The 23,866-nt window shown below is 30.5% G+C and overlaps 1 protein-coding gene across 1 annotated transcript in view; it reads left to right on the top strand.

Moving 5' to 3' along the window:
* The first annotated feature begins 12,035 nt into the window (after nt 1-12,035).
* LOC121132345 (FMRFamide receptor) overlaps nt 12,036-23,866 on the top strand; it is a 139,965-nt gene continuing 128,134 nt past the window's right edge. Inside the window, exon 1 of the mRNA XM_071886657.1 lies at nt 12,036-12,230. The gene's annotated coding sequence lies outside the window, so the exon portion shown is untranslated. The remainder of the gene's footprint in view (nt 12,231-23,866) is intronic.

The following is a 23,866-nucleotide window of genomic DNA, read 5'->3' as shown; positions in this document are numbered from 1 at the left end:
ATTTTGAGCGTCGTTTTTATGTTTTTAAAAGGCCTTATATATTCATTTTCACATTTTTCTACAAATTTTTGATATATAGTTTGTCACATTGAATCAATAGTTCAATTAAGGAATTAATATTTGATTTAATACTTTAATTCTATCTATTAGGTTAAATTTTTATTATCCGTTTTTGAAGAGCATTTCTCATTTTTTATCAAGATTGTATGAATCAGTAAATGTTTAAATTAAAGGAAAATGATCCAGTCCTGGATCACTTGTATTCTAAAATGGGAATGTTCTCAATAAGTTCATGGAAATAGTTGACGATATGGGCGCTTGCTATTTCAATATTAAATTTCCATGTCCTCTAAATATTGAACTCATATTAACTTCTTCATAACAAAATTGTTTTTCCTAAGAATCGTATTCACTATTATGTAGGGCGTCAAAGAACAATTACATCGTCATCATCAAGATTCCGAAAAAAAAACCAAATTGTTTTAATGTATAATTGTGATGGATATTACCGATGTTTAATTAAAAATTAAATAAGAATGATGTGCAATTTAAAAATAAGAACTTATGTAAATTTTAAAGCTGTAGTTTTCCTTAATGCAAGATAAAATAAAATTAATATTTCCATTTGTATAAAATGTAATGCGTATATTATAGGTTGTTTAATTTTTTTAAGTGTATACTTTGCAAATAACAAGAAGAAATAAATATAACAATTATACTTTACTTTTTTAAGATTAAATTTCATTATATAATTGAATAACAAAAATTATTTATTGTAATTCCTTTTTTGCCGATAATGAAGGAAAAAAAGTCTAGGTTTATTGGAAGGCTTCCAGATTTTTGTCATGTGGCCTTTCTGGTTTTGGGATCATAAGCCTTTAGAAAATTTGAATTTCAATAGTATAAGAAAAGCTGTATTCACGATCATAAGTTGAATTTTTATTCAAAAAATAAAAATTGAATAAAGCCCTGATGTTTTTAATTTTATGTCGGATATGAAGAAGATGCATGTTTCCTTGAATGATCTCACTCCATATTGATAGTCATTCAAATCTTGTAACAATGATGGAACTTTGTACTGGTCATAGCATTCTTTTTCACAACGCAATTACAATGTAAATATATTACCAAAGGAAAGTACTGTTGTCAAAGATTAAGAAAGAGCTTTTAGCAAATGAAAATCTTCCTGCCTTAGACGAAACTACGATCCATGACTGTTGATAGGTTGCCCATATTTAATAACTGGGATAAATGTTCAGAAGCATGACGATAGAACAATTACAAGCATTGAAGTCAAAAGTATTAACAACGTTTTAGGTTCCAATTTCATTGGCGACAAACCAAAAAGTTTTCATTATCGATAGTAAAGCTTATTTTTGATAAAGGCCGTCATAAACATTATTAAATATTTACAATGATGTTCCATGTCACACTTTGTCCTTATGACTTCAAAAGTACAACAACTTTTATCCCCAAATATTATATTTTTTTAAATTCTAATGATCGAAAACGATTGAACTGTACGCCAAGAACTTCAACTTAGTTTTAATGGTATGTATGAAAACAGTGATGCAAATCTATAAATCAACATTGATAATTTTATCCATTCATGACATATGAGACATTTGATTGTGGGAAATTTGTCCACATAACTTAAATGTGTACTGTTGAATGAGGCCGCTACACATTTTTATATTATAAAATTGTCATCAATCATAATTACATAGTACATTCATTATAAAAAACCAATTATTATGATATTATTCTTGTATCTGCGTTTATTCATAATTCTCATTAATTATTTTGTATCTTGATTATAGATCCTCTTCATATTTCATAAATAATTACTCTTTCTCAATAATGAACCAAAGAGTAAAGATCCATTAAATCCAATAGTCAGTCCACTTTTTCAGTGTTTAGGTCAAGTCCGGAACCTCATCCTTTCCCACAAGTTCTTTGTTAATCTTTGACAAAACTACTTTACTTTAGGATTAATTGGCTTTGTGAGAATAAAAAATAATAATGATGACAGCTTTGGTAAACAAAAACATATATACAGACAAGGAGCAGTCTCCTTCATACAGTTGACAACTGAAAAAAGTCGATTTCACTTTTATGATAGCATTTTTTGCATCTCTGTCTGATACACAAAGGAACAAATAGAGATGGAAATTTTGTACAAATGAATTCAAACGATTAATCGATTTTATCTTTGTGTGGAAAATCCAAAGCAAATACTTGTTTTTCTCTCATTGGTCAGAAGTCTTGTAATAATGAGATACAATTCCCTCAAACGGCATACTTGGTATAACATTGAGTAGGGGGCATTCCAGCTTGTGACGGTGCAATCAAATTGCAAATGAAGCATCACTCTCGGGCCTTCTTTACGTCGACTGTGATGTTGGTGGTAAAAAACTATAATAGCAGTATGGGCCATCATCCTTGACGTCACACTGAAGCTCAAAGTGTAGGGTAGATAGAGCCTTACTTCTCAATACTTGCAGGATGATGATTCTGTTGTTGTACAATGTACATTATCCCGCCCTGCAATACGTCCAGGCATTCAATATATTGCTAAAATGCTCGTAGGTTCTCTATCAGTTCCCTTTTGATAGTAGGCTTGTTGTCTATGAGCGTGCCCTTGAGGTCTAACAATATTTTGTCAGATTTTGTAGCTTCTATTAAGTCTTCTGAAGTAATGTTCTCCAACTCTGGGTCATTTTTCATCATCAAAAACATGGATTCGTTCTTCTCCACTTCAATCTTGCCAAGAGACGTTCAGGTCGGGTTCTGAGATACGGCATCTACAGCTGAGTGGTTTTTACGATGTAAATAATCGATTTTAAACTTCCAAAGGAGTGTCCTCTGTTTAAGGAGGAAAAGTTGCATATTTGGCACCTCCTCCAAGGTACGATCGCTAAGAAGTCTGACAAGTGGTTTATGATAATTGCGTATGACTAGATCATCGCAGCCTTGAGTGAAGTACCTCATTTTCTCCAGAGCCCATGCTACACCAAGTATTTTATACTGCACGTGTGCGTAACGGCTATCTACTTGTGATAAAAATCTTGAACTGACGAGTGTAGCCCACCCGGCCTCACAACAATCCAGTAGATGGGATGTCCATTTACAATATTTTTGATTGAGGTAGTATCCAATCCCTGCTTTGGACCAATCGCTTCTTTTTTCGGTCTCGAATATTTGTTCTCCATCTTTGATACTATCTATGATGAGTTCCTTTGAATTTATGAACCGAGATTCTAACTCGTCGTTCTAATAACATTATTTGGACTGAGCATTGGTTTTAAATGAGCCATCATGTCTCCTAGTTGGTCGTATTGTGCTACCTGATTTACGAGGCCAAACCATGATCTTATGTCCGTTACCGATTTGAGGATAAAAAGCGACCTTATGGTCTCCAAGTATTTAGGCAAGGATTCCACTTTTAACGTCGATATTTTGAATTCAGCGAAATCCGTGACCCTTTCATATAATTGACCCCTGATTTGCCCATAAGCTCCAGGAAGTCTACGGCCCTGCACCAGTGATCTTCCCTTGATTTGTCCTAGATAAGAGTTTCATCGAAGCTCCGCATACACCTTTGGATATCAGACATTATCTCGTCCAGGTGCATGTTGTAGTCGTCACTGCTAAACAACAATCCCTGAGGTGCCCTTGTATATTTTTACTTTCCAAGAGCCGTGATGAAGTTTATCATTTTTCTGTCTTCTATGGCTATAGGTATCACGAAAGTAGACCACCCTCACAGACTCCCCGTGGGACTGCCTCATTGTAAATAGATCCGTTTCTTTGACACATGGCATTTCTGGAATGACAGCCAATGTCTTAATGTCTTGATCTCCACCAAAAGGTGCTCATCACTTTTACCAAGGACTCTTGATTCGAGTGTTAGGACGTTGTTTCAGAGCTCTATTTCGCAGTATTTAAAAAAATTGTTCGGTTTGTTTGAGACTGCGATATTTGCAACCCACTTGAATCATTCCCATCGAGTAATGAAGCTTCCCCGTTCCTCTTCAGTTCTCTCAAAATCGATCCTAGACCTCTCATAGGGCGGATACCTGTGAACAGTTCTTCCACAGGATGAACCTTGTTCGACTTTCGTTGATATAGCTTGTGGGTGCGACACACTATGGATTTTGAAGAGGGCTAAGGGCATTTCTTCGGACTCGTGCTCGTTGACAGTTTGGCATTCCGGGAAGTTGTTACCTATCAGGGTACTCATTTTGAGCCCCATGCTAATTAATATTATCATGGATAAAAACCCTCTTATATTGAAGATTATAATATTCTATAAAGATAAACACAATGAAATTTGACAATTTTATTTATACATATAAACATTAATTAATTTGCTTACAATTACACGCCGAAGGCTCTGTCATCTCGTCTCAGTATAAACTAATATAAGCAACACCACACGTCATTCCCCCCTCCCACAACACAAGGGGCGTGGGGTTTTTGGAGAATCCTCTTGAGAGACTAATATCGTTCAGTGACATTTTTTACCCTTAAGACAATAAACAAATTAAAAGTAAGATTAAAAAAACTTATGTAAAGTGTTTTTTATGATTATAAATGTGTTGTTATCGATATTGTATCTTGTACTGAACTTGATATATTTCCTTTTTTATGGTGAAAATGATGAAAAACGACACTTTTCTTTAGATTCTTATAAATTACTCCTGATTCATGCTGATAAGTAATATCATAATTTATGTTATATAAAAATATTCAATTTTTTATTTAAAACAGATATATTTAAAAAGATTTTTATAATTTTAAGAAATCTTATTTTTTTATGATGTCATAACATCATCAGTTTAATATATTGTTAATTATATTTCCAATATTAAAATTATCTACTCATCGTGAATGAATCTCTTTATTGATTTGATCCTGGTATGCAGGGTGTTCACGATAAATTGGAACTACTTTAAACTTCATCCAGATCCATAATGTGGATATTAGGGGTTAAATCATACTAATATAAAAGATTGCGTTAACAATACACTATAACTTCCACCACGATTGTTTTGACAACAAACAATAGTCATCATGGAACAAGCAAGGAGAGACGCCATCCTCGAATTGACTCGCGCAGGACACAAGCCCTCTGTTATCTACAAGCTTCTTAACTACCCCAAGAGCACGGTGTACCGGGTTTTCAATGCCTGGGAGGTTGAGGGGAAGGTCTGCTGCAAGGTCCACAACATGAGAAGTGACCGAATCCGCACTCCCCGATTCCTTGAAGGCCTCCGGAAGTCCATCAAGGCTTCGCCAGGGACTTCCTTGTCCAGGTTGGCCAAGAACCATGGAGTGAGCAAGCAGCTGGTCTCCAAGGCTGTGAATGAGGATCTCGGGTACAGGTCATACCGAATGGCAAAACAAAACATCCTCACGGCATCCATGAAGGCCACCAGGCCCACCAACGGTAAGCGTGTCCTCAATGACCTGAAGAGCCATGGAGGAAGAATCATTTTCTTCTCCGACGAGAAGAACTGGACTGTCGACAGAAGCTACAACGTCCAGAATGACAGGTGGCTTGCCAAGAAGAGAGAAGAGGTCCCTGCAGTCTTCACCACAAAGTTCCCGGCCTCCATTGCGAGGGAGTGGAATGCTGTCGATTCCGCGGAAGTAATCAGGGCATGCAAATCCTTTAGGGGCAGGATGGAGAAGACGGTGGCTGCTGAGGGAGGACATGTTGAATAAATTTATTGTTTAATATCATGTTTAACTTTTTCATATTAACAAAACACTCCCCATTCCATTTTTATCAAGCAGGTTGAATTTTAAGATAGTTCCAATTTATCGTAGACAACCCTGTATCATGCCCACAGAAAAAATCCATTCAACTACCTTTTGAAATTTGGTTGTTTTCCTTACATAAATGTTCGTCCAATCGTCCTTTGTGGGATTCGGAATCCGAATTTGATCATCTCTAGAGATGGATGATCTACTTAGAAATATTTGCCTTTGATTCCGTCAATGATCCTTCGGTCCTAACTCTTGGGGAACATAAAAGTCCACATCTTTCCGTCTTAATGATTGAAGAATAATTTGACATCTTAGCAACTTTCAAATTAAAAGCACATCCAAATAACTTATTTGTTTATCTTTGAATGATTGAATTGTTGAAATATGTCGTATTTTATAAATTTTCGTTTTATTTGAATAACTTCAAATTATTGTAGTATTTATTTGGTATCAACATATCTTATTTTTATCTATCTTATTTTTACTTACATAACCTGAGCATTTTATCTTACTCTTAGTCTCTATTTATAATGCTTCCAGATCTCAACCTCTACTACTTTTACCAAAGAGGTCATACGAGAGCAAAAGTAGAAGAAGCTGAAGGAAGTCTCAATTTAAAGGCCCACAAAAATGGCATGCCTGCTACATAAGAATATATTTGGCCTTGTTGATTGTTGATAAAGTAGCCAAGCTAAAATAATAATTTTTTTTTTTTTGCATTGCTCTATAAATTTTTAGGCTATTATAATTTAATAATTTCATGGTTTTTGGAATTTTTTTGAAAAAAATCCACAACTTCAAATTTTTTAAAAAGTAAGTTCAAAAATATATAGCTATTCACAAGAAATTTCAAAAATTAAATTTCATGAAAATAAGTTTAATTTTTGAAATTAAAAATATTAAATTTTTTGACAAAAAATGATAATTTACAGGTGTTTACATTTGATATTTATAAAATTAAATTTATAAAAAAATTTAAATATTTGAATTTGTAGAAAAAAATTACAAAAAGCTTATAAACAAAAAATTAAATTTTTGGTTCACAAATTTCAAATATTTTTTTTTCCGGAAAAATTTAAAAATTCAAAGCTATTTACACAAGGGTTAAATTTCTTTAAAAAAAAATTCAAATGTTTGATTAATAAAAAAAAATCTTTCAAATAACTATATTTATTCAAATAGAATTAAATTTTTCTGGAAAAAAAATTAATATTTGAAATTTATAACATTTCATTTACAAATAAAATTCAAATATTTTAATTTGTAGAAAAAAATTTCAAAAGGCTTATTACCAAAAAATTAAACTCTTGGGATAAAAATTTCAAATATTTTTGTTTTTCAAAAAAATTTAAAGTTTCATGGCTATTTACAAGAGGTTAAATTTCTTTAAAAAAGTTCAAATATTTAGATAATTAAAAAAACCTTTCAAAAAAACTATTGCTATTAAAATAAAATTTAACATTTTATATTTATAAAATTAAATTTCTAAAAATAATTCAAATATTTTTTTTATCCGAAAAAATGTAAAAATTCATAGCTATTTACTATAGGTTAAATTGAAAAAAAAAATTCAAAAAAACTAGAGTTATTCAAATAAAATTAAATGTTTTGGAAAAAAAAATCAAAAATCCACGACTGCTCACAAAAAATTTCAAATATAATTTTTTTTTATTGCCCCTATAATTTGCATGAATGAACTTTGATTTATTTAAAATTAAATCTTTAAAAAAAATGTATTCCTTGTTGTGTAAATTTTTTTCACCCTGACCAAAATTTTTTTTTGTAATGAGCAAGCAATCCTTTATTTTTTTAAATTTATTTGGAGGAGTTAGGGGGGGGCTACAACCCTTCTGGCCCATCCCTTACTTACTTTTTTAAACTCATCAGTACCCTGGTACCGAACAACACCAATATTTTATTATAATCCAGCGAGAGTATATTTTATTAATTAATTATCTGTAACAATAATATGCATTTAATTAAGTCAACAAGCTTGAAGCAAAAGTGTCTCCTTTGCTTCAGTATATATATTATTACATATATAAATATAGTTTACGAATGACGTCAATGTAGTTTATATTCATTTTTTTTTTTTTGCAAGTCATTGACTAAGTCAATAAAACACGAATAATAATTACAAACCAAAAAAAAAAAAAGTTATAGACAAAAACAAAGTTAAACATAGCAAAAATCGCAATTTTTTAGTTTAGTGTTGGATTGGATTTCAAATTATAGGTGTTCAAGTCAAAATAACGGACCCAAAATTTACTTTAAAGCTGTAATTAAGCCTGGAATACAATTGAATCGATTTTTTTTTTTTGCCTTTCAAATAAATATTGTTGTAGTTTTAGCGTATTTTTATATGATTTTCTTAGAAAATGTATTTGTCTATCTTTTAATTGGTGAGAAGCCATGCTGGGCTGAAGCCTAAGGGATTTAATAATGATTGAAGAATCAAATTGCGAAGAATAATATATAAAAAAAGATTTAATCTAAGTTCAAATGAGTTTGTTTGCTTAAAAAAAACTTTTTTGTGCAAAAATTTTCATCAAATCCATAGCAAATCTGGGTTATGTTTTGTTGTTTATGATGTTAATACCATCATCATCAAGTAAAAAAACATTTATTATTGAATAGAAAAATGTATTAATTATTATATATATATAACATATATAATTGTGTTCTGTTTGTTTAGATACGAAATAATGAAGGTCTACTAATCTAAGATTATGTCGGCATAGCTTCTTGCTTTAACACGTATTTTGCATCGGTCTATCAAGTACCAACTCGAATGGAATCTTTTGGAAATGAGTCCCCTTGAAAGGATTCCTGGCACACTGTTCCCCTCTGAGTGTTTCTTTTCTAATGTAGAATTTCGTAGTGTAGCTTTTAATTATCCTTTTCCAGGGGGTATCTGCAGGATTATATATATATTATTTTTTTTGGAAGGGGGGTGGGGGGGAGGAATCGAAATCTTTCTCTTTTTTTGCATAAAAATCCAAAAATTCGAAAAAAACTTTGAAGCTTAATGTTTTAGAAAAAAAATTTCCAAAATTAAATTTAAAATATTATTCTATTTTAAATTCACAATAAGTAATTTTTTTTTAAATAGTTTAAAAATTAAATTTCAAAATTTTAAATTTTCTAAAAAAAAATTTAAAATATTAAATTTTTCCTCTGCTGTATAATTTGCCTTAATATACTTTTCTTTAAGAAAATATATATTTCAAAACAAAACAAAAACCCTATTTCTGGATAACATTTTTAAAAAAAAATTAAAAAATTTACAGCCATTCTCAAAATATAAAACTTTAAGAAAATTCTTTTAACAAATAAAATTCAAATATTAAATATTTTGAAAAATAAATTCCAAAATTCACAGCTATTCACAAAATATTACCTAAATTGAATTTCAATATTAAATTTTCTAGTAAAAAAGCAAAAACTACTTAATTTGGGAAAAGTTCTGCCCCTCCAGCCCACCCCTTGTAGACGCCCCTGTTTCCTCTTTTTCTACTGGACAAGACATAATTTACACCTATTTTTTGAAGAGAAATATTAATAATGTTGTCTCTAACTATGCTTTTTAATCTATTTTTTCAATGTGGTTATTTGACAATGTAGTGGAAAATGACGAATGTAGTTCCCATCTTTAAGAAGGAAAATCCTCTTGATCCTTCCAATAACATACCTCTATCCCTTACTGGCCATATTAGGAAATGGAGCGGATCGTTAACCGGAAGCTACAATCATCCTTGAGAGTAATAAACTTATTATAGCAGGCAAAATTAATTATGTCCTAGTATGTCGTGTGACTCGAATCTAACTTGTTTCACGAATGCGTTTGGATAAACGTATTTTATCTTGACTGTGTTGTAACATATTATGATTTCAGTAAGGTATTCGATAAAGCCCCTCACAAGGATCTCATTTATACATTTTCAAACATGGGTATAAAGGGTGGGTTGTTACAGTGACTTAGTTCAAGGTTGAAAATAGGATAGAGTGTTAAGTGATCAATTCTACTGCCTCAGAGGATTGGGTTGTCTCTTCATCTATTCTGCAAGGCCCTATTTGACGTTTACCCGTAAGTATTTAGCAGATAATTATTCAGAGGAAATATTTTCATACGTCCATGATTCTTGATTCTTGAAGAGTGTTTTGGAGTAGATCAGCTACAATCAGCTGTGACGAGGGAAGAAGGCGAAAAGGACATAAACAAGGACATTGGAAAAAATTACTCCAATGTCAATCCCAATTCTACTACAAGTCCAAAAAGGACTACAATTATAACTCCCCAAAAATCCTCAATGTTTAGGCTATCTTCATTTAGGGGGCTGTAATTATAATTAGGTGTAGAGGCGATGTTTATTCATTTAGGTATTTAAAGGGGGCACGTCGTTACCTTTATTTTTATCACTCAACCTTTCCTCCAAAGAGAAACAGAAAAACGGCCCCAAATCATATGGTACTTAGCCAAATAAGTAAATCATACCAACTGCCATATATCTCTTATAAATTCCCAGACTATCAATGTCATATTTTTTCTTCACCATACATAAAATAAATTACATATTATTAAAATCTACTTAGTACTTTTTCGATACTATATTATAATATTTTTTAGTAATGTTTTATTGCAGAGTAGTTATTATATTATTTCTAGTAAGAAATAGCCAAAATTTATTCATATAAATAATAAAATGGCCAATATATATATGTATATATTATAAACGACGAGGGATCAACATGAAATTGTATTCCTGTCCTTTTGGAAACGGAACATGAGTATAGAATAAATTATTGCTTGGTTTATTTATCAAAAAAAATAAATTATGACATAGTCATGACGTATCAAGGAAGATGAGGGAATCAACAGCTCACAACAAAATACATAGGGTATTTTTGTGTTAGTGAGGTAACACCGTGGGGAAAAAAAACAACTTCAATCTGTTTAAATCTACAACTATTCACAAAAAATAATTTTTATTGAAAAAAATTTCGTAAATTAAATTTCTAATTTAAAAAAATACAGATTAATTCAGAGAAAGTAAAATTTTTTGTAAAAAATATTTGAAAAATTTAATATTAGTTAATTTTTTTTAATTTTCCTGTAAAATGCAAAAATTCCATAATTTGGGAGGGGCTATTTTTTTCCATTACCTAGAAAAGTATAAAAAAATTAAATACCTGTAATTAATAAGAATCAGAATCGCAAATTAAACATTATTTTCCCGATTTTGATTACCAAAAAACTCCAGATTCTCGATTCCAATTAATTGTCCATCCCTACAAATAATAATATTTTGTTTTTCGTTGTTCTAATTTTCAAACAACACTTATATTTGCATACTTCTTACAAAAGTACAAAGCAAAAGAATTGACCTTTAGTGGCTAAGCTAATAGTATCTATTAATTACCTACATATTTAGAATCTAATGATTATGTGTAATAAAGATTACAAAAGACATAACATAGAAAAACATAGAAACATAGAAAACAAATTAAAAATTAACTCAAAATTGCCCTGTATATTGTATGTTTCGACTAGGGGTGTCTTTATTTTAGATTGAAGACTGTAGTCCCGTTTGATCTCAGCCAGTCCCACTTCTCGGTCCTTAAAGAAGGTAAAATTGGATCCTCGTGACGTCTAATTTTCGAATCGACCTTACCTTACCTTAAAAAACATTTGAAGACACTATCTAACTTTATGAACAGAAAAACAATTTATTTTCGAATAATAAAATTTTCCCTCCAGAGGCCAGGAATATGGTCGGATCAGAATTAAATCTAGCGTTTAGTACCTATCTCAAAATTCTAAACAACTTTTATTTTATGAATAAAGCCCGTATTTGTCTCTGTTTTTGAAATAAATGCATTTTTTCTAAGCTGGGCGTTCATCACCCATACACACATAAATTATTTTAATACAATGTAAGATTGTATTATAATGAAAAATCAATATTTCTTACAAGATATTTACAATAAGCCCTGTCCCAATGACTGATAGTTCTTAAGACAAGTCCTAGGCCTTAATTAAGAGTGACACAGAACTAATTGCAACTAAGTTTAAAGCAACCAACTTAAATCACGCTGCCTCCCATGGTAAAAAACATCATTTTTGATGATAAATTCCTTTTGGAAAACTAATATGACCCTTGGAACAGATAAAAAACTATATTAATAGTTGCAGTTGTAGTTTTATATCAATATCACGTGCTACTTTTATCAACTTTTCTATTACGAGACATATTTGTCTCAGTCCAAAACTGTTCTTCAACAAAAAATAATAAACTCATGGATTATTCATAAATATAAATCAGAGTAGATATTTGTTGAAGGATTTAGTACAATAAATATTCATAATTCATTGATTATTTCAACTGATGAATTTGCCCTTCGAAAAACAATGTATCAACAACATCAGTTGGTGTTTCGACAAGATTATTAATAAAGTAAGTTACATAAAAATATTTAACTAATATGAAATATTAATATTGAAAGATTAAATTTTGTTACTATGTATATGTTCACAGGATTATATTTTTGGGGTGCTTGTAATTTTTTTTTTTAGAATTTCAAAAATCCATAATTATTGACAAAAAAAAATAATTTATTGGCAAAAAATTTAAGAAATTAAACTTTCAGGGAAAAATTTCAAAAATTCTTAGCTATTCACCAAAATTAATTTTTTGCACAAAAATCAAATTTCAAATATCAAATTTTTTGCCCAAATTAAATGTTAAAATCAAAATCAAAAGTTAAATTTGTTGGAAAACAATTTGAAAAATGCATTGTTATTCAAAGAAAATTAAATTTTAGTAAAATAATTTAATTGGGAAAATTGCAATTATAAATTATTTTTGAAAAAAATTTAAAAAATTCATTTTTACTAACAGAAAATTAAATTTTTAGAAAAAAAAATTTCATTATTGAATTTTTTTCGAAATTTTGTTTAGAAAATGTTTCTTAAAAAAATAAATTACCCCTATTTTGCATTAAAAAAACTTATACGGAAATGTTGGCCATATTTTTAGTGAGTATTTCCATTTTTTGGTTTATATCTATGTACAAAAGAATGTCTTAGAAATTGGATTGCGAGGAATAATTGTTTTAAAATTGATTAAAAAAATATCATTTCCACCAAATAAAGGCCCTATAATTATTTTTGATAGCTACTTTACTAGCATTTCTGTAATTGAATGACTATCATCTAAAGGATATTTAGCAACAGGCACATGTAGGGACAACCGTTCACAAAAATGTCCTTCAGCAAGAAAAGACTACATAAAAAAAAGGAAATAGGGACACATGATTTTTGTTAATAACATTTTGTTCATTTGTTGGAAAGACAACAAAGAGTTGAATGTTGCAAAAAATTTCGATGAGTTGTCCATAAAGAAATACCGAAAGAAAAAAATCTTTACCAGAATGTATCAAAAATTATAAACAGCATATGGGTATATTGATATAATGGATCCCGCAGTAGGAACATATCAAGTAAGAATCCGTAAAAAAAAAATGTAGCATCTACCATCAAAACAGACTGGCCTTTTAATATTTGACAGAAAATATCACTGGATAAGTAATAGAGCGAAAGCAAAACTTGGCAAAGAATGCAATTTCAGAGCTCCCTTTATGTGTGATAAATGTGAAGTTGGTCTGTGTCCAAAATGCTTTAAAAAATATCACATTCAATAGAAAAATTAAATAATATAACTTAAACTAATTATTCTTTATATTTGGTAAATTTAGTTAATGTATCTTTATTGGAATATAAAAGTTTAAACATTTTTTCTTTTAGAAGTGGGATTTTTTTTATGTCTTTACGGCCAATGCGTAGATAGACCTACAGTGCAATATTCAATTTCCCCCAAAATTTAGCATGAAATTCTTATAATCATTTAAAACAGTTTGTAAAATATTTGTTCATTTCAGACCATTTCTTAACTTACGGCCTTAATGGGTTCATTACGAATAACGTATGGTCAGATGATGTTATAATTTTATATTTATTGTGAAATTCTGAAAGGTGAACTTCTTATTTTAGGGATTAATAACTTAATTTGAATTCTTAGAGTCTGATTTGTGTAGTTTTTACAAGTTGGGCTTATAATATTAGAGATTCTGGCTTGGAGGACGGGGGTGGGGGGTCGGGATGATAGAAGGTGATTCTCTTCTTTCAGTCTCCCTTTCAATTGTTATCTGAATGATAGTCCAAATTGAAACTATATATAGGTAGACGAAAACCCGGGTATTTGCATTTTCAAAGAATAATACGGTTTTGTGTACAAACCACCTATAAAATACGGGGTATTGGCGAGTACGTATGTGGTTAATTGATAAATCTCCAGTGTGGTCATGAAATAAATTTTAAATTGATTTTTATTTGTGGAGTTATAGATTGACTTATAGTAGAATTAAAGTGAATTGACAACGGAGTAATTTTTGTATATGTCCTCACAAGATACGGAGTGGTATTTGTGTTTATTCTCGTCTTCTAATATGTACCAGCGGCCAAACATTTGACACCTAGGCTATTCTTACATCAAACATCAAATTAGTATGCCATTTTTGAGTTTTCTTTACTTCTGTATACCTGCAGGTCATATTTTAAACAACAACTTTATTGAAGAACCGTCTTGAATTAATTAATTATTAAATTTGTGCTCAAAATTATTTACTATTTCTAGCATTAGTATATTTTTGACAGCTAGTCTATTAAAAATGCAAGAAGTAGGAGCTTATATTTGTAGTGATAATAACAAATCATACTATACTTGGATGTACGTATATTATATATTGTATGATGCACATACTTAGATTACTCAAAGAAACTTGCAAATCCAAGGACGGACAAAGAAATACCTACTATAATATACTCTGGTTATGTGTGGTATGACAAAATGGTTGTAGAGAACATAGAACAAATTGTCATAAAACAATACAAATTAACGATTGACTTTTCAAATTTGTACCCCTTTTTTTGTTATTTCTAGCGGGCTTCAAGAAAAAACCATTCGTAAACCATTCTACGTCATCTCAGATTCGTCTATTGTATCAGTCAAAGTAAATCGTCTACTCTTTTTTTCAGTTATTCTAGGCTATTATTTGTCCCACGATACACGAGAGTAATATTTGTTAAATGGATGTAGTCCCTCTTCCCTACCAAAAGTATAATCCTGCAAACGCCCCTGGGTTGAGAGAGGGAAATATATCAAAAGGATAGAATAAGCTGAGAAATCAACAGCAATTGAAGGAGGGTTGAGGAGTGGCAAAACTTAAGAGGCCATATCCAGAGAGGTTGATATTGATCCATCACGAAAAATGCTTTTTTGAAACCACAAAACTTCAGTACATATTTTAAGGGGGAGGGGGGTAGACGCTGCCAAAATCAAATTTTGTAAAATAATCCCACGTACCTCAGTATTTTATATAGCTTTAGTGTAGGGAAAATTATGTAAATATTTTTTAACATATATTTATTAATTTTATTATGCTCTTTTAGAACAAGTTACAACAAAGATAGGCAATAATTCTATTTTAGAGGGAGATGTTAATACTAGTGATGATAAATGATCTAGCTTTTTGGGATTCCCGGAATAAATAATATTTTTAATAATTTAGAAAATTATCTTGAGTTATTGCAAGAATTATAGAAACAAATAAATGTTATATTTCAGTTTTTATATACTGAAAATTTACATTTGTACGTAATAATAGCAATATATGAAAGGTGGCATGTCCTTTTTGATTGCAAACCTTAGTAGAACGAATTGCAAGACTTGAAAAACTGCGTTTTGGTTCGATAGAAGTTGAGGGAATAGTTAAAAATCATCTTTTAAATGTGCAAGGACTTTATCTTCATTCAAATACCAAGTTTAGTCATACAAAGCAGTAGTTCTTGTATCTAGTTTATCATTGCAAAATGAATTATGATTTAGTTTAGCAACAGTTTTTTATTTACGAATTCCTTTAGTTAGTTCGATAAGCTACCACCTTTTGAAGTTGACGTTTGTTCTTGAACAAAAACAGTTTCAATTACTTTGAGATTACGAGACTTATTTTCACTTGAAAAAAATCTTCTCACCAACTCGATTACAAGACTGACAACTTTTGTTATATTAATGTAAGATCAAAATTATCCTTTTTCTTCGTGAAATATTCAAAATCACGAAAATACTTAAAGAGATGTATTAGTTCAGACCGACGTCTCTCAAGGGCTTTTCAAGAAAAGCATATCTCGATTTATGGATGATTGGCGTTTCTTGTTTAAAAATTTTCTTTGTACTATGAACAATCACCTGCTAAAATGTAAAGAGATTGGAATCTCTTTCAGAAAATTTTAACATAACTTCTTCCAATGGAACCAATGCTTCCTAAAGTTTTTTTATTTTTTTATTGGGCATTTATCAAAATTTAATACACCAATATGAAGATTGAAATAATAATAAAATACACCACGAGGGATTGCGATAAAATAAATCATAATAGCTAAAAATTAACCCCCTAGATCAAAGCCCAATCCTTCAGTATCAATAACTTATGTTTTTGACAGACTATATAAAAATATACTTACGTCTACCACAACAAAATATGAAAATGATAAAACTAAAACAGACAAACAAACACACCTATGTCTTCGATCTTCTTTTCCTCATCTTCAGATATCTTCTTACTAAACGATTAAGAGTTGAGTAGAACTTACATGCCCATTGTGGGGTAAATCGAACAATGCCTGCAGTGTAATTACATTCTCTATCCTCGTAACGGAGGATCCTTAAGGAAAAGGCTGCGTATCTTGCTGCAGATGCAATGAAAACTTTCCTCGGAGAGTAAAAGCTTATTGGACATCTGCAAGGATTTTCTTCAATTCCAGTAAGCGCCTCTTCATTGCCAAAGATGAATTTCGACATTTTTTTTTTGGAAAATAAAAATAAAATCTTGAGCTCCATTCCATTATTCAAAACTATTTGATTTTGTAAATTTTTTACTGGGCATTGGGGACAAGTTTGCAAATTTTTCTATTTTCATTCAAAACTGCCTTAGCATCTGATCGAAATTCAGTAATATCGGCGCATTTAAATTATGTTTTCGGTCTCAATATTTAACCGTTCATTCCCATCATCTTCTCCTTCATCCTTTTCATCCTCACAATCATATTTATTTCTTTTTTCATAATCTTTGGAAACCCCATCTTCTTAATTAGAATAACCAAGAAAAGGTTTGCATTTTTTTTTTTTTTTTTTTTTTTTTCAAAAAGGACTTTTGTAAAAGCCAAATGAGTTCCAAATCCTAGCAATTTTTTCAAGAATAACTTTTTTAGGGCTTTTTATTTGGTTGAAATATTTTTTAGTAACTTTTGTTTTCTTCTGATATTTTTGGTCTTCTTCTTTATTTATTTCATGTTTTCTCCTCACATGTCCACAAAGCTCAGTTTTATTTAACCCTATGGCCAATAAAATTTTGCCACAATAATTACCTCTATCCTGCTGGGCTTTTTCATTTAAGATAAAATGATCCCAATCTTTGTTACAATGGGTATTGCACCCATCCACAAAGCCCAACATTTTGTTCAGAAATTCAGCTACATCAACTTACTCTCATCATTTCATAAATAAAAAACTGGTAGTAGTTTTTGTCATTTGTGACATATATAATGGAACTTTCTATGTATATATCCTAATATTTATAAAATGACTCATAAACTCATGCCATTTTTAACCGTGTCGTTCATGCCAATAATAGACAACACTTCATGGACTATTTGTGCGAATTCATAAGGATCTTTCAACATTATCAGATATTAGACAATGGCCTAATGGCAGTATAACAATCAAGAAATTATCAGAAGATTAGCAAAAGCCAAATTTTTCTTCGATAAAGTCGAAAACGCTAGCCAGGCGGCTGCAAATCTAAATAGTTTCTATGGTCTTTATACTATAACACCAAATCTAGTGTATTTTCAGTTTTCTCAACTTATAGATGCACCACGGCCTGGAAGGCCTAATTGTCGCAAATGTAGAGAAAATAATGGAAACTGTCAAATCCAACTGTCATGTAAGTATTTATAAGTAATATGTAAGTATTTATTCGGTCTAGGCTTAGGACCAGTCCTATCAGTTTTTGGACTGCTACTTAAGACGGTCAGTCCTAGAACTGATTAAAAAAAGAAGGAATTAAGTTGAGTGACATTTTTATGGACCAAACTTTTTAAGATTTTAGGACTGGTATGCAGGACTGGATCGAAAGTCAACTGGACGTTACTTCAGTCCTAAATAAGCACTGACACAACACTACTTGTGTTCACTGTTTCGATAAGCTAAGGAGATACATATTAATGGAGAAAAAAAACTATTTGAATTGAATTATCAAAGTTAATAGATTTTTTTCCTGGATTGTGTAACTAATTGTAGGTAGGATTTATTGAATCAGTCCTTCAAATATGTTTGTGTACCTACCAAAATATTCTCCTTAAATATATCTATTTCTTCCTAAATGACCCTTTATCAAAAATCCAATAGTTATAGTCAATTATAGCAAATTAATTTTATTAGACTATCAAGCCATCAATAAAAGAAATTTATGACGTTTTTCATATTAATTCCCCAACATATTTAAGAGGTATCTTGAATGCATATGACATGGAATTTTGGATGATCAATTAATGTATAACTGATGGTATATACATTATCTTGTAATATATGTACAATATAATGACATATTATTAGGAGTGGGCGTAGAAGACTAGAACTACAATAAATTAAACATTTTGGAGTATACTTCATATGTTAAATTTGTTGGGAAAAAATGTATATATTAAATTTTTGGAAAATTTTTTTAATATTTAATTTTGTGAAGAAAAATTTCAAAAAACCATAGTTACTAACAGGAAATTAAATTTTTGGAAAAAAATTTGAAGAATTAAATTAAATTATAAATATATAATTTTCTAGTATAAAGAAAAAATTCCTTAATTTGGGGTACTACAATCAAATCCAGTCCACCTCTTGTAGACACTCCTGGTAAGACAGTGCCTGATGGACTCAGCATAATAATATTAACTCTCTTAAGTGATCCGATATCTCAGCAGCCAGGAATCTTGATCCCACGGAGTCAGCTAGTGCATGTTCCTCTTCAGGGGGCATTTGGAAAAAAAAAACTAGATAAATGTGTCTTGCCTAAATTCTATAATAAAATATAAATAACTTTTCTTCAAAAATAATAATATTAAATTTATAAGTTATTCTCTGAGGCTACATTAATGATTAATAAAGCTGAGACACTCACCTATTTATAGTATTTATTTTGTTAAGATGATATGGTTAATTAATAAATAATACTTCGATAAAGCTAAAAATACATGGTGTTAAGATTAATTTACCACTCGGTATACTTGTATACTTTTATTTTAGATTAACTCAATGACTCCTATGTTTAGAACAAAAATTAAGTTAAAGCTAGTTTTTTTACCTCCTAATGTGTATTTCAAAGACAATAACAAGTCAATTAATCATTCAGACAGGCTCTGAATATTAAAGTATTTCGTAATTGCGTCATTTCCATATTGTTACAGAAAAGGTGGAGACCCTTCCTTGCCGCTAACGCAATTTTCTTCCTTCCATCAACTATAATTATTTATCTAAAATCATTTTATGATAATATCGAATACATCAAGTGTTGGACATTAACCTATGGATTTTCTTATACCTGGAAGGAATATGTTTTTTTCATTGTTAATAGCAAAGTTTATAAATCTATCTGGATAAACAACAGTCACGGGCACACTGTATATAACTCTCCCTGACGGATAGCATATACATATTTTTGAAGTAATGCAGGCGTGTGTGTATAACATCGAATATATAGCATTGTTTCTGTTTATTTTTGCTCTCTTATGCATCTCATGATTCATATGCATTTCCAGTATCTGTTAAGATTTTCATAAAACATATATGCGGGTACGTAAAAATCAATAAACTGTCACAGGGATTTTGTATTAAGCTTACGGGTATCACTGTTCAATTTGTTTTTGTTAGTGAGTGTTCTTGAGCTTAAAGTACACATCAGTTATTCCCTCATATTTTTATTTTTTATCAAACTCTGATTATTATTTTTTCACTTTTTAGGAATGAAGGAATAGACAGCTCTGATTGGATAAAATTATTGAGTAATTACGGTTGAGTGGGCTCATGAAAAACAAAAAGTAACCATGAAGATTTGCTGTGGAATTATCTTATATATTATTACAGCAATTTTATCTTTTAGCTAGTGCCTTATTACTTCGGGCAATGGCGGGTATTACCGCGCTAGTATACAATAATATATCAGAGTAGAATAGGCTCTTAATGTGTTTAAATGTTAAACTACAAATTTCAACAAAGATTGGTCTTCCCCACATTTCTTTTATTACAAATTTTAATCTTAACAATCATTTTTGACAAAAAATTTAATTTCATAATTTAAGATAAAAAAAACTCAATATTTAACACGGATATCGTTGTAAAGAGTGGCCCACGAAACTTCTTCTCTTTGATATCGCTATAAAAAAAGACGTATGGATATTTCTCAATAATTTTTTTATATTTGAAGGCATCAACATTCCAGTAAATAATGGAACACCACTTTATTCATATGGCCGCCGTCGCTGGCCTTACAGTAGCCGATTCTGTATTTTTCAATACATTTTCGATTGTGTGAGCTTCAATAGCTGCAATGGCGACTCCAATTTCGTGTTTTAAACCGTCAATCGTCTCTGGATGGTTGGCGTAACATTTATCCTTGACGGTTCCCCACAAAAAATAGTCAAATCGCAGCTACGAGGTGGCCAGTTGACGTTGCCGTTTCGGCTTATGATGCGATTGTCGAAGACAGTGTGCAAAAGATCCACTGTAACGTTGGTTGTGTGGCACGTAGCGCCATCCTGTTTGAACCAAATGTCGTCGATGTCTTCCTTTTCCATTTGGGGAAACAAAAAATCCAAAGAATTACATACAAGAAATGTATAACGATACACATTATTCACTAAGAACAGTCAGAATATAAAGTCATGAAATACATGCAGCTATTAAGGTCAAATTTGTACCCCCCGGCGCGTTGACTTCCACAGTAAGGACTTCCACATGCAGCTAAGCTTGTTATTCTTTTTCTATTCATGAAGGATGGAGTAAAAATTAGGTTATCCCATTGGTGCCTTTTTTCAACCAATCATTCCTTTTATATTATCAATCATTTATGATGATTGATAATTTTATGTGTCTAGAGTTCCATGATAATATATATAACAGATTGGGAAAAAAGTATTTTGTATTTTTTGCTTGATTTCAATGGATTATAAGACGTGCTACAATAATTCGATTTATGCCAAGTATGTACCGTTCTGTTCGTTAACTTTTTGCCAAACAAGAATCCAACTTAATAATGCTCTTCTCCTAAAACCACTTGCCCTTATTGGCAAAAAAAAACTCGGACAACCAATTGTCACAGTCCTCTATTAATGTCAAATTTGTACCCCAAGCGCGTTGACTTCCACAGAAACAGGTGGTCGTCACTTTGTGTGAGGTACTTAATGTAGGGTTGATGCATCAGTATGATCCGATATGAACAATGATGAACCAGATATACTTAGTTTAAAAAAACGTGGGAATGTGAGAAATTATTTTTTTCCAAACCTAATATGCTACGGGCAATATGGAAAATTGGACATTTTGAACATTATCCCGGCATTATGGAAATTGCTGGAAGAGCGGACATCTCTGTATACTCGTTGAGGAAACATTCTAAATCTTCAAAATAAAATCCTGCATGAAATGATCAGGTCAACCACTCCCATATGTAAACACGTTAAAATGTCATTATAAATATCCAAAAATATCCCCTGAACCATGAACATTTCAGATATTGAGAAGGGTGTTTCGAACTTTTGAAATACAAAATATGTTTTTTGTTTTGTTTTTTTGTGCTTTATAACAAACAAAAAAAAGTGTACGGTAGGTACTTTGATCATGTTGGACGCCCCGCAGTTGGATTAATAACCTGTGGATTTGGTTGAATATGTTGCAAATTGTTTTTGATATTTTTTATCAAATTAAATTAAAAACTGTAACCGAATGGCAACAGTAATCCTCTGACTGTGAGACAACTGGTAAATACTGGGTGTTGGAGTTGTATTTCTTAATATGCAAATAAAATCGGCTTTGTATCTATTGTTAGTATTTAAAAGAGTATCAAAGTTTAAAACGTCTGTTTATGACAGACAATATAACTTAAAATATATTTCATTAGATGTCTAAATATCGCTAGAAGCAAATGCATGATTATAACTTGTCATTATTCTTATTAAAGCTTCAAGTAGTTACCTCTGTTGTATTTTGTAGCCTTTATTAAAACAAACACGAAAAAAAAGCACAAAATCAGTCAATAATCAGTCAGTTCTTTCCAAATATGAAGCAATTATTCAATAAATTGATTGTTAGAAAGTTCATAGTGTGACAAGAGACAATTCACATTCAACCAATCAACCTTCACTAATCTGGAGGTAAAATGTCGAAAAATGAACATTTGATAACTTAATGCAATTTAAATTTGTAAGTTAGTGAGATAAAAAAGTCGTTTAATTAAAGTATTTGTTATTATTATTCAATTTTTTATTATTATCTGTAAAAAAAATAATGCGTTTTTCTTCCTTAAGAAATAAATAGAAATAGACACCATTAGTATAAACTCAACATGGGGCGTCCTGATGGGGTGGGTTAGAAGGGCTGTAGACAACCAAAATTAGGAATTTTTGCTTAATACTAAATACTTTATTACCAGATTTTTTTGGTCATTTGGTTTTTTGATTTTTTTTTGTAACAAAATTCAATTTTCGGTGAATACTTATGAATTTATGAATTTTATTTTACAAAAATAATATTTGAGGTTTTGGTTAACGGTTGATATTTTTGAAATTTTCGTTTAAAAAAGATCTAATATTTGATTTTTCCCCAAAAAATCAATATATTTCAAATTAATTTTTTGAAATGTTTTTTATAAGCTATGGATTTTAGAGGTTTTTTTTTCTAAATTTCAAAAACCAAACCCTCACAAAAAAAAAAAATCGTATTTGGGCTTCCTTCAAAAAGCCAAAATGCAAAAATCGAGTAATAGAACATGCTATTACAAGTTGCAAAAGCTTGATTGCAAAAAAATTATCCAGTGAAGAGCCCATCAAAGCAGAAAATCTTAAAGCAACAATGATTGCTGCTGCTCCTTCGTCGACACTTCGAAACTTTAGAAAGCTTAAAAATGAATCGATTTCAAATACTTTGTTTGTTGTTGTTTGTTTTTGATTATGTTCGATAAATTAGCTTTTAGTGGCTTAAATTAATTTTCACAATGTTATTCATTTTGTGCATTTGAAATCATCTTTTTTAAATGATTTCAAAAAGTTTGGTGCCGTATATATATTTTACTCAAATTGTTTTATTAATATGTCTCAAATATCAAAATTGTTTTAATGGTGATAACTTTTTTTTTTCTGGAGACCTAATTGTAAACTAAAATATTTATTTATATATGAAATGTATGTAATTTCTCTAGAATTCATAAAGTTTAAAAAAAAAAAAAACATCTTGCGGACGCCCTTTTCAATATTACCGATAAATATTATATATATCTTATATAGAGAGAAGTCCTTTCTTAATCTAGTGAGGAGAAGGCGGAAGCCAGTTAAATATTGAATCTGAATTAAGACCCTTTTTAAAATCAGCTGTATTTTGTGATTTTGGGGCGAGAAAATTAATTACTACTAAACAGAGGAGAATATTCTCGATCTAAAATAGATTTAGTGTAGGCAAAATATTATAATTGTATTTAAATTTATATATATATTTATTTTGTGAAGCATTTTAAAATTATTTACACCGAATATAGGCGAGAATTCTTCTTTTAGTGAGAGATGTTAACACACACACACGATTATTAAATAATGAATAAAAAAGAAAGAGGACACGCATCAACCGTTTTACCTTTTCTAATCTCTACAATTAGCATTTTCTTTACACACATCCCTTCTTTATTTATATAATAAATAGAGTCCTTGAAATGATCT

This window comes from Lepeophtheirus salmonis, chromosome 2 (assembly GCF_016086655.4).
Source record: "Lepeophtheirus salmonis chromosome 2, UVic_Lsal_1.4, whole genome shotgun sequence".
NCBI classification, from domain to species: Eukaryota; Metazoa; Arthropoda; class Copepoda; order Siphonostomatoida; family Caligidae; genus Lepeophtheirus; species Lepeophtheirus salmonis.
Note: the sequence above shows the minus strand (reverse complement) of the source record. Positions and strands in the feature narration are given on the sequence as shown.